Source organism: Nelumbo lutea, chromosome 1, assembly GCF_056320005.1.
Source record: "Nelumbo lutea isolate HS-2025 chromosome 1, American lotus-T2T, whole genome shotgun sequence".
NCBI classification, from domain to species: Eukaryota; Viridiplantae; Streptophyta; class Magnoliopsida; order Proteales; family Nelumbonaceae; genus Nelumbo; species Nelumbo lutea.
The window spans coordinates 144,919,565-144,928,292 of NC_142684.1; the positions used below are offsets into that span (position 1 = coordinate 144,919,565).

An 8,728-nucleotide genomic window follows, 5' to 3' on the forward strand; every position below is an offset into this window, starting at 1 on the left:
GATAAGTGAAAGCCCGGCCCGAGCCTAGCCCGACCCTGCCCATGAACAAGTCTATTCATGAGAATAGGACCTAAACCTATAAATGGGTTGTAAGTCCAAGATAGTCCAATACGAGTTCAAGACTGATACAAGTGTTCCCAAACTAGGGTTAACTTCCAAAAATCCCCAAATTCAGATATTAGATTGGCATATTCCCTTCAAAAATCCCCAAAATTTCAATCAAAATTGAACCCCAAATCATCCCTATAAACTCCAAAAAACTGAGTAAATTATACCTGTACAGCAAGGCCTTTGTCTCTGAAGTAGAACTTATTCTAGGAGAGAAGAAGAAAGGGAGGATTCGAGGAAAGAATAGATGTGCCTTAGGATTTTAGGAGATAATGCGATAACCTCCATGTCTAGATCTACAGCTCAAGATATAAGACAAAATTAAATAAAATGATGAAACCCAAGATAAATTTATTCGTCTTTAACCTTACCTGGCATTTTAGGGAGGTTGTGCTTTTTCATTGTCCTCGTCGACGGTGGAGTTGTTTATTGGTTACCGGGAGATGAAAATAGCGACTATTGGATTTTAATCTCATTAGAGATTAAATTTAATGGGGTTTGATTGACCAATTACATAAAAAAAAAAAAAAAACACTTGTACGCATGTCTTGGAAAATAGTTTTTTCTCTTACTAAATGCACACACAGGCTTTTCTAAAATCACTATTGTCTTTCTCTGTTCGATCTGTTACTAGCTCACAAAAGGTTTCTTCGGAGAATCTTCAACTTTGTTGGATGCAGACTCTCGCTTAAGGCTCTGTTGTATCTTGGGAATGAATTTGCCTATAACCCAATAGCAAAGTCAATAAAATTAAATAAGGGCAAATAGTGTTCTAAAGAAAATATCTTCAGACAAGGCTCAAAGCTTCTCCTTCAAGTTTCAATTACCTTAGTTTCAACAACTCGAAACAATTAATAATTTATCTGCAACAAAACCAAAACTGGGGTTGATGTTCTAGTCAATGGGTGTCTTCGAGTGGCACCAAACAAAATTAAGGCATACTTGAGTTTGGGTGTCGCTAACGGTAGCTGCAGCGACAATAGAAACATCGACATCCACTCCCATACACCAAATGCAGTAGCACACTAGAAAATATCTATCATGTTTATATATTGGGACAGGCAACTTTTTACCCTTAATATCAATAAAAATAACACTTTTAATGTAATAACCAAAATGAGATAGTTTTTTTGAAAAAAAAATATCAAATTAGGCATTGGATACTGTTGATCGTCTTCCCTCCTCCTCTGTATTCATGCAGAACTTTCACAGGAACTTGTGAATTAAAGATCTTTTTGGAGCCTTCACGATCTTCCCCACCTCTTTCGTATTTCAAATTCCAGGAATTCTCTAATTTTAAACTCGTAGCACTACCAACAACGCAAGTTGGCCATGTGAACTGCTTGTCATTCCTCTTGTCCTTGACATCTGATACAAACACGCACCGTCGATTCCCTCTGCTCTTCTTCTCCCTCCAAAGTCCTTGTCCATCACCACTGCCAAAAACTCTTGCATGCCAACCAGGAAAGCAACCTTTTCCAGCTAAGCCTTCTATGTTTCGATCTCCCCTCTCTGCCAGCAAGATACACGTTCTCATGTTCCCTGCTTCATCAACAAAACTAGAAAGAATGATTAGCCGCTCCTCGCTTCAACAAGCTTATCTCATGCTGGCCCTAGCACAAGTGCATTTGAGTAGCGGATGAGAGAGGGTAACATCCAGGTTCAGGAGAGGGAAGTGGCAAATGGAAATACCCGGTTCGTATGAATTTACTCATTGAGCGATTCCAGCTGGTTTGTTCCACCAAAAAAATGTCCATCTGGTTCTGGTTCAATACCCATGTTGATGTAGTTCAGGAGTCAGGACTCCAGGCTCAAGATTGAAAACTGGTATGAGACCAACGACAATCAATTAAAGCGAATTTTCTGGGTAAAATCGGTTGGTCGAGCTCGAGGAATTTCCTTACCAGTTGCTTTTTATTGGATTTCTCTCATCGTTTTTAAAAGTTCTATTCGCTGAATACAGAGGCAGGAAGACGAGCAACAGTGTGCCCACTGCCTTTATTTAATATTTTTCCAAAAAAATTATCCGATCTTAATTATTATATAAAAATATTAGTTTTTATTGATATTAAGGGCAAAAAGTTGCCCTTATATATTTTCTTTCATTCATTGGTTATATTTCAATGCATGCAGATGGGTACATAGTCTGTGGATATCAAGTTTGGAATCTGAATTCGCATCCTTTGGAGTTTGGAGCCGTTGGGTCCATCTTTTACGTTGACGGACTAGTACAATTTCGCAGAAATACAATTTCTTTTCGCGGAAAGAGGAACGACGGGTCCATAGATACGACTTCTTAACTTTGAATGTGGCTTGGACAGGTTTCATGGATGTAAACAGGCGACGGAAATTGCTGTTATCTGTCGACAACCAAAGTTTCATTGGGGAAGGGAAGACTATCCTTTTCAGACTTTCACCGCCCAAACGTATGGAAGGAGAAAAACATTATTCAAGGGAAAAGACCCAAAGTCTATGTTCATGTCCAGACTTCCCACCTTTATTTCTTGTCTTTGGCTATTTCTGAATGAATTTCTCTTTCTACCAAAAAAAATCAAATAAGTAGCTAATCTTAATATAAACCCATTCAACATATTTTTTCTCTTTGAATATTAACTAAATTATAGTTGTTATTAATTTCTTCAAGTTGAAACCTCCAGCTCGTTGTTGTTGGAGATATATGATATATTGGTACCAAAAGAACCCCATCGCATGATGCATCTTCTGGCAGCAAATGCCACATATTACTTGATATTATTTGCTTCTCTTCTTTTCTTTCCATTTCGCTCTTAAGCAGTTAATCCGGAATTTTATCACTGTTACGGCACCGAGAGTTACACATCTGGAAGCCAATTTGAAGCCAATCTCGACCACCTTTTCACTTCATTGTACACTAGAGCTCGAACTATGAAAGCACCGAATCGAGTGAGGACCCAATGAAAGGGGAAGATGGCGGAGAAGAGTTCAATCTCCGGCGCGTGACATGGAGAGTGAAAGAAGAGGGTGGGGTAGAGAACGATGAAAGCACAGAACTGAGTGAGGACACAACGAAAGGAGAAGATGGCGGAGCAGTTAACAAAGTAGAAGAGCTCTAGAGGGATGGAGAAGTAAGCGAGAGCGATGAGAAAGTCACTGACCTTCTGACATTGGAGAACGTTCAGTGTGAATCATACAAAAGATGCATGACAAGTGTGAATCATACAAAAAAATTGTTATTCTCTACATTTTTCTTCCTTTTCTTCCCTTTTCTTTCAAATGAAGCACAACCTTGGTAAAAAATTAAGTAAATCCAAAATCCAAATAGTTGTTATTCAGCTAAAAATTTGACTTTTCCGCAAAGCTTCTTTTAATAGTTTCTCGAAATGAAATCAATAGAACAATTCAACCAAAACTTCAGCCCTTTCAAACGGGCCCTACCTAGTTGGGTCGACCAGTTAGCTATGAACCATCTTATTTCCATTAAGTGGACTTAGTGAGATATTATAGTCAATCCAAACTATTAAACAGCCATTAATGGTTTTGACTAGTCATATGTTCAAAGATTAAAAAGTGTTCCATAACATGGTTGGTTTTATTTTCAAAAATAAAGCAATGCCACATATGCAAGATTATAGTTTTTTTGTTGATGTGGCTGTTGATTTTGTTTTCAAAAACAAAACCAATCAAACATTATGGCCTCCTCCAGTGCAATGATAATGCCACAGTCTAACTGTCGGGAATGTGTGAATACGTCGAGCGTGGAGATTGTCCGACGCTGTCCTAACCGAAAAGGAGCAGTCATCCAGTTTGGGCACTGTCTTTTGCGATACTCCGACCGGAACTTCTTTTCCCAAAGCGATGATCGGGTGAAAATCAGTTTTTGTTCGGCACAGAAACAGACCAAACCGGACCCAGTTGCTTTTACTCAGAAACTGGACTCCTTGATGGACAATCTGTCTGCAGAAGCTGCATCTAGCCCATCCAAATCCGCCATGGGGATAACCAATTTTTCCTACTCTAAGAAGTTATACGGTATGTCACAATGCACCCGAGACTTGTCGGTAACCGACTGCTACAGTTGTCTGAGGGGGATGATTAATTTCAGTTCAGCGAGTTGTAACACAATGGCGGGAATATGGATCTACAGTTTGAGTTATCATTTAAGATACGAGATATATAACTGCTTTCAATTCTCATATCCGCCCCCAAACGAAGCTTCTCCACCGCCACGGCCCCCTCCGTCAGTACTTGAAGTTTTATTTCTATCTTCTTTATCTTCTCTTCCTGCAAATGAATATCCTCCATCTGGTTCATCAAGTGATCATGGTACTTCTTCTTCTATATTAATTGTATGTTTGTGAATCAAAATTTGGTTCTATATTAATTCATTTATATATTCATGATGTCAATTTGTTAAGTTTTTTGTTTTTTTTTTTTTCTTTTCTTCTTTTGAAGCCAATTAAGTTTTAAGCTTGATAGTTAGAAATTGGAATACATTGATCGATCTAATCAATTCATTGGTTTTACTAAATCATAATTCTACACATCAGCAACGTACTCAAACTGTAAAACATACTCTTCCTTGTGAACAACAGAGAATAGCCCTCCCCCAAACAAATCACTAGTGGTACTATATGGTTTTCGTTTGTAGAAAAATATTGTAAATTAATTAATGTTTTTTCTGAGTTTTTCCGTACTAATAAAAGGCAGGGCCCCCGAAATAATATCCAACAAAGGCAAAAGAGACATTTATTAAGAAAAAAAAAAGATCTTAAGAAACAAAAGAATCACCTCAGAACTCACAAATTATATGATCAAACTATGTAAAAATAAAACTGCGTAATTACAATTTATTTGTATTCTAGAAATTTTTTTGTTGATTGATGAAAAAGTATTCTCAAAATGTTTATGTTTCTAATTTAGGGTTTCCTAACATTTGTTGAACATGTCATTACATAATGTGTAAGCAGTTCCGTAACAAATGAATTGGCTTCACGTTGATGTAGAATATCCAAGCACTTCGTCGCCATAGCTGCTCCTACGGTTATCGGACTACCGTTTTCATTTACTTATTATGGAGGAGGATCATGAGCAAGAGGAAAAAAAAAAAAAAAAAGAGATGGTAAACTTGCCCTCAACCTTGTACTTTATTAGTATAGAAAGATATTAGAGAATAAAGTAACTTAAAAGGCTCCATTGAGAAAAGTGGCAAACATAAATATATTCAGTTGGGGGTGGGGGTGGGGGTGGGGGTGGGGGTAGCCCATCCCCAAACTCATATTATTAACTAGGGGTGTTCATGGATCATTAACTAGGGGTGTCAATGGATCATTATGGGATAGATCCCGCTCAAATTAAAATCAATTTGGAGGACCAATAAGACATTAAATTGGACCAGTCCTGACATAATGGTCCAAAATATTTATTGGATTGGGTTGTACTTGGTCCATCTGTATTCGGTTTATATTGGATTGGGTCAGATTAAACCAATATCTCATTCATTGATAGGAGATAAGAATATAGGTGTCAATTGATCAGATTTGGATTGGAATAAATCTAAATTAAAACCAAATTGAATAAGATTGGACCCTCCAAACATTAAAATGGACTGATTCAAAATGATCCAAAGTATTCATCGGATTGGATTGAACCTAGTCCATTTGTAATAGACTTGGACAGGATTGGATATTGGACCAAATTTGGTCTGATTGACACCCCTTTCTATAACACCACAACCCTCTAGTGCAGATAGGATTCAATCCCAAATCTCGACTATAACCAGCCAATTGGCACCTTACAATATACAACTTCATGAAAATATAAAATTGGTTTAGTTTTGTAAAAATAATTTTGTATTCTTACCAAGTGATTTTGATTGTCCTAGGTACAACCACAAATCTAAAATTTGAATAGTGCAAAATTTGTATCTATTTTTTTCTTTTTTTCGATTGTATTTTTCTCTCATTTTAAATGGAGACGTCTTGAAATTTGTGATGATCGAGTAATTTTCAATTTCAGTATATAAATATATTCTTAATTACCAAATGCCTGTATACATAACTACTATACCATAATCCATAATGTATTTGTATATCGAACCGGCTTTTACATTAGGCTCAGCAGCCAGAGCCAAAAGCCGAACCACAAATGCCCAGCCAAAAAAAGCCCACGGAAACAAAACAACACGCAAAAAGACAAACGTCCAGCCCTAAAAACCAACCGCCTATTGATCCCTGCTACAATATTCTCTAGCCCAACAATGCATCGATCCATATTAATAGATCTTCGAAATTGAATTTGGGATAAGTAATCCATCTCCATTAGGTAGTGCAATTATAGATTGAATTACTTTATGGTCTGATCAGTCTGGTTCTAACTTCTAAGTTAGTTTTTTCTTTTAATTCTTTTATTTTATTCTAGTTTACTTTGTTTAAAAGGTATCATGTTTCCGAAAATGCTGACTGATATATAAAAACCCTTTGAGTATCATCTCCTTATCTGTGAAGCTATCTAAAATTCTCTCTCTCTCTCTCTTAATTGATTTGATTACAATAAAAATTGCCACGGAAAACTTCTCTGATGCCAATAAACTTGGAAAAGGAGGGTTTGGACCGGTTTACAAAGTAATCAACGTTTCAAATATACCTACAGATAAAAAGTAACTGTTGAATTAACAAGGATTCCTTTTCTTCTTTCATTTACAACGCCTACTTGTGTCTACAGGGAAAACTGGATGATGGGTATGAAACCGCCGTGAAAAGGCTTTCAAGAGGCTCCGAACAAGGTTTGGAAGAGCTCAGAACGGAGGTTCAATTTCTTGCCAAACTTCAGCATAAGAACCTTGTAAGGTTATCGGGCTGCTGCTTAGAAGAGCGAGAGAAACTCCTCGACTATGAGTACTTGCCCAATTCGAGTCTCGATAAATTTCTATTTGGTATTTTCCCCTATCCATTGTACTTCATTCAAAAACCAATCCTTGAAAAATATTCAGTAATCTATATTTGATAGGAAATTCTATTTGAATTGAACAACACAGATCGTGTTAAGAGGTTGAGGCTAGACTGGGAAAAACGATACAACATAATTTCTGGAATCGCTGGGGGTCTACTTTATCTTCACCGAGATTCTCAGATTAGGATCACTCATCGAGATCTGAAAGCTAGCAATATTTTGCTAGATGAAGATATGAACCCCAAAATTTCAGACCTTGGTCTGGCCAGGCTTTTCATTGGAGATCAAACTAGAGGTAGAACGAAGCGAATTGCTGGAACTTAGTAAGTCTAACGTTATTCCATTCCATCCTCGTTACACTATTGATCAGAATGTCATTCATTGCTGCTAACTTTTGCCAGCATAAACTACTCAAGAAGGAATCGAATTTGGTTGGTGTGATTATGCAGTGGGAATATGGCGCCGGAGTATGCTTACCATGGGCACTTCTCAGAGAAGTCAGATGTGTTCAGTTTTGGGGTTTTAGTTTTAGAGATAGTGACAGGCCGAAAGAACTCTACATTTAGTGCATCTGAACGAACTATCAATCTTCTAAGCTATGTGAGAATAATAGCTAGATTCGGAGCAAATTCCTGATCTGAAACACTAGTAATATCTGGTTTAAGAAGAAGTTGATGTGCTTTCACTTCAATATATAGTTATGTTTAATTATGGCACGCAGGTATGGCAACACTGGAAGAATGGAACAGCTGCTTTGAAGTTGCTGGATAAAACTGTAGGACGCCATTAGAGAAGTCAAGTGCTGAGATGCATTCACATTGGATTACTATGTGTTCAGAATGATCCAACTGCAATACCCAACATGTCATCGGTCGTTCTCATGCTTAATAATCACACTCAAACATTGGCCGTACCTTCAAAGCCTGCATTCTTCCTCACCACTCAGATTCAGTCACTCGCCAGAAATCAGATTCCGCTGCATTCTACTGCAACCAAGTCTCAAAAATCTACGAACAAATCACCACAAGAATCAAGAAATGCTGTCACAGTAACTGAACTAGTACCTCGATAAAATGGATGGATGTGTTAATTAATTATTTCTCAACACGACATTAATGTTAGTAATTTATTGAGTACTAATATAACCCCATTATGTTTCAGCTTTGGGGATATTTAGCCTGATATATACAATTTTTTCCAACTAAAATCAGCAATACTTACCAATGAGTTTTTGATAATTTTATTGAAATTCAGACCCATACAGGTAGGGGTGCCACTTGGACTGGATTTGGTCCAATCCGATCTAGCCCAATACAAGTCCATTACAAGTGGATCAGGTCCAAACCAATCCAATGAATATTTTGGACCATTTTGGATCAGTCCAATTTAATGTCTAGATCATCCAATTTGTTCATATTCATTTTAATTTAGATTGATTTCAACCCAAACTTTGATACCTATATTATTATCTTATATCAATGGACCACATACTGTTTTAATCTAACCCAATCCAACATAAATTTATTATGGACAGACCAGTTCCAATCCAATCTAATAAATATTTTGAACTGGATTGGTCCAATCCAATATGTCTCATTGATCCGTCCAAATTTATTTTGGATTGGATGGGATCCAGTCCAAAACCGGTCCATTGACACCCTTACATAGAGGCTCATAGTGCAAATAACAAATA

General features: G+C 37.1%; 1 pseudogene; it reads left to right on the forward strand.

The window, feature by feature from the left end:
• The first annotated feature begins 1,747 nt into the window (after positions 1-1,747).
• LOC148878130 (cysteine-rich receptor-like protein kinase 25) lies at positions 1,748-8,107 on the forward strand (annotated as a pseudogene).
• The last annotated feature ends 621 nt before the right edge of the window (positions 8,108-8,728 follow it).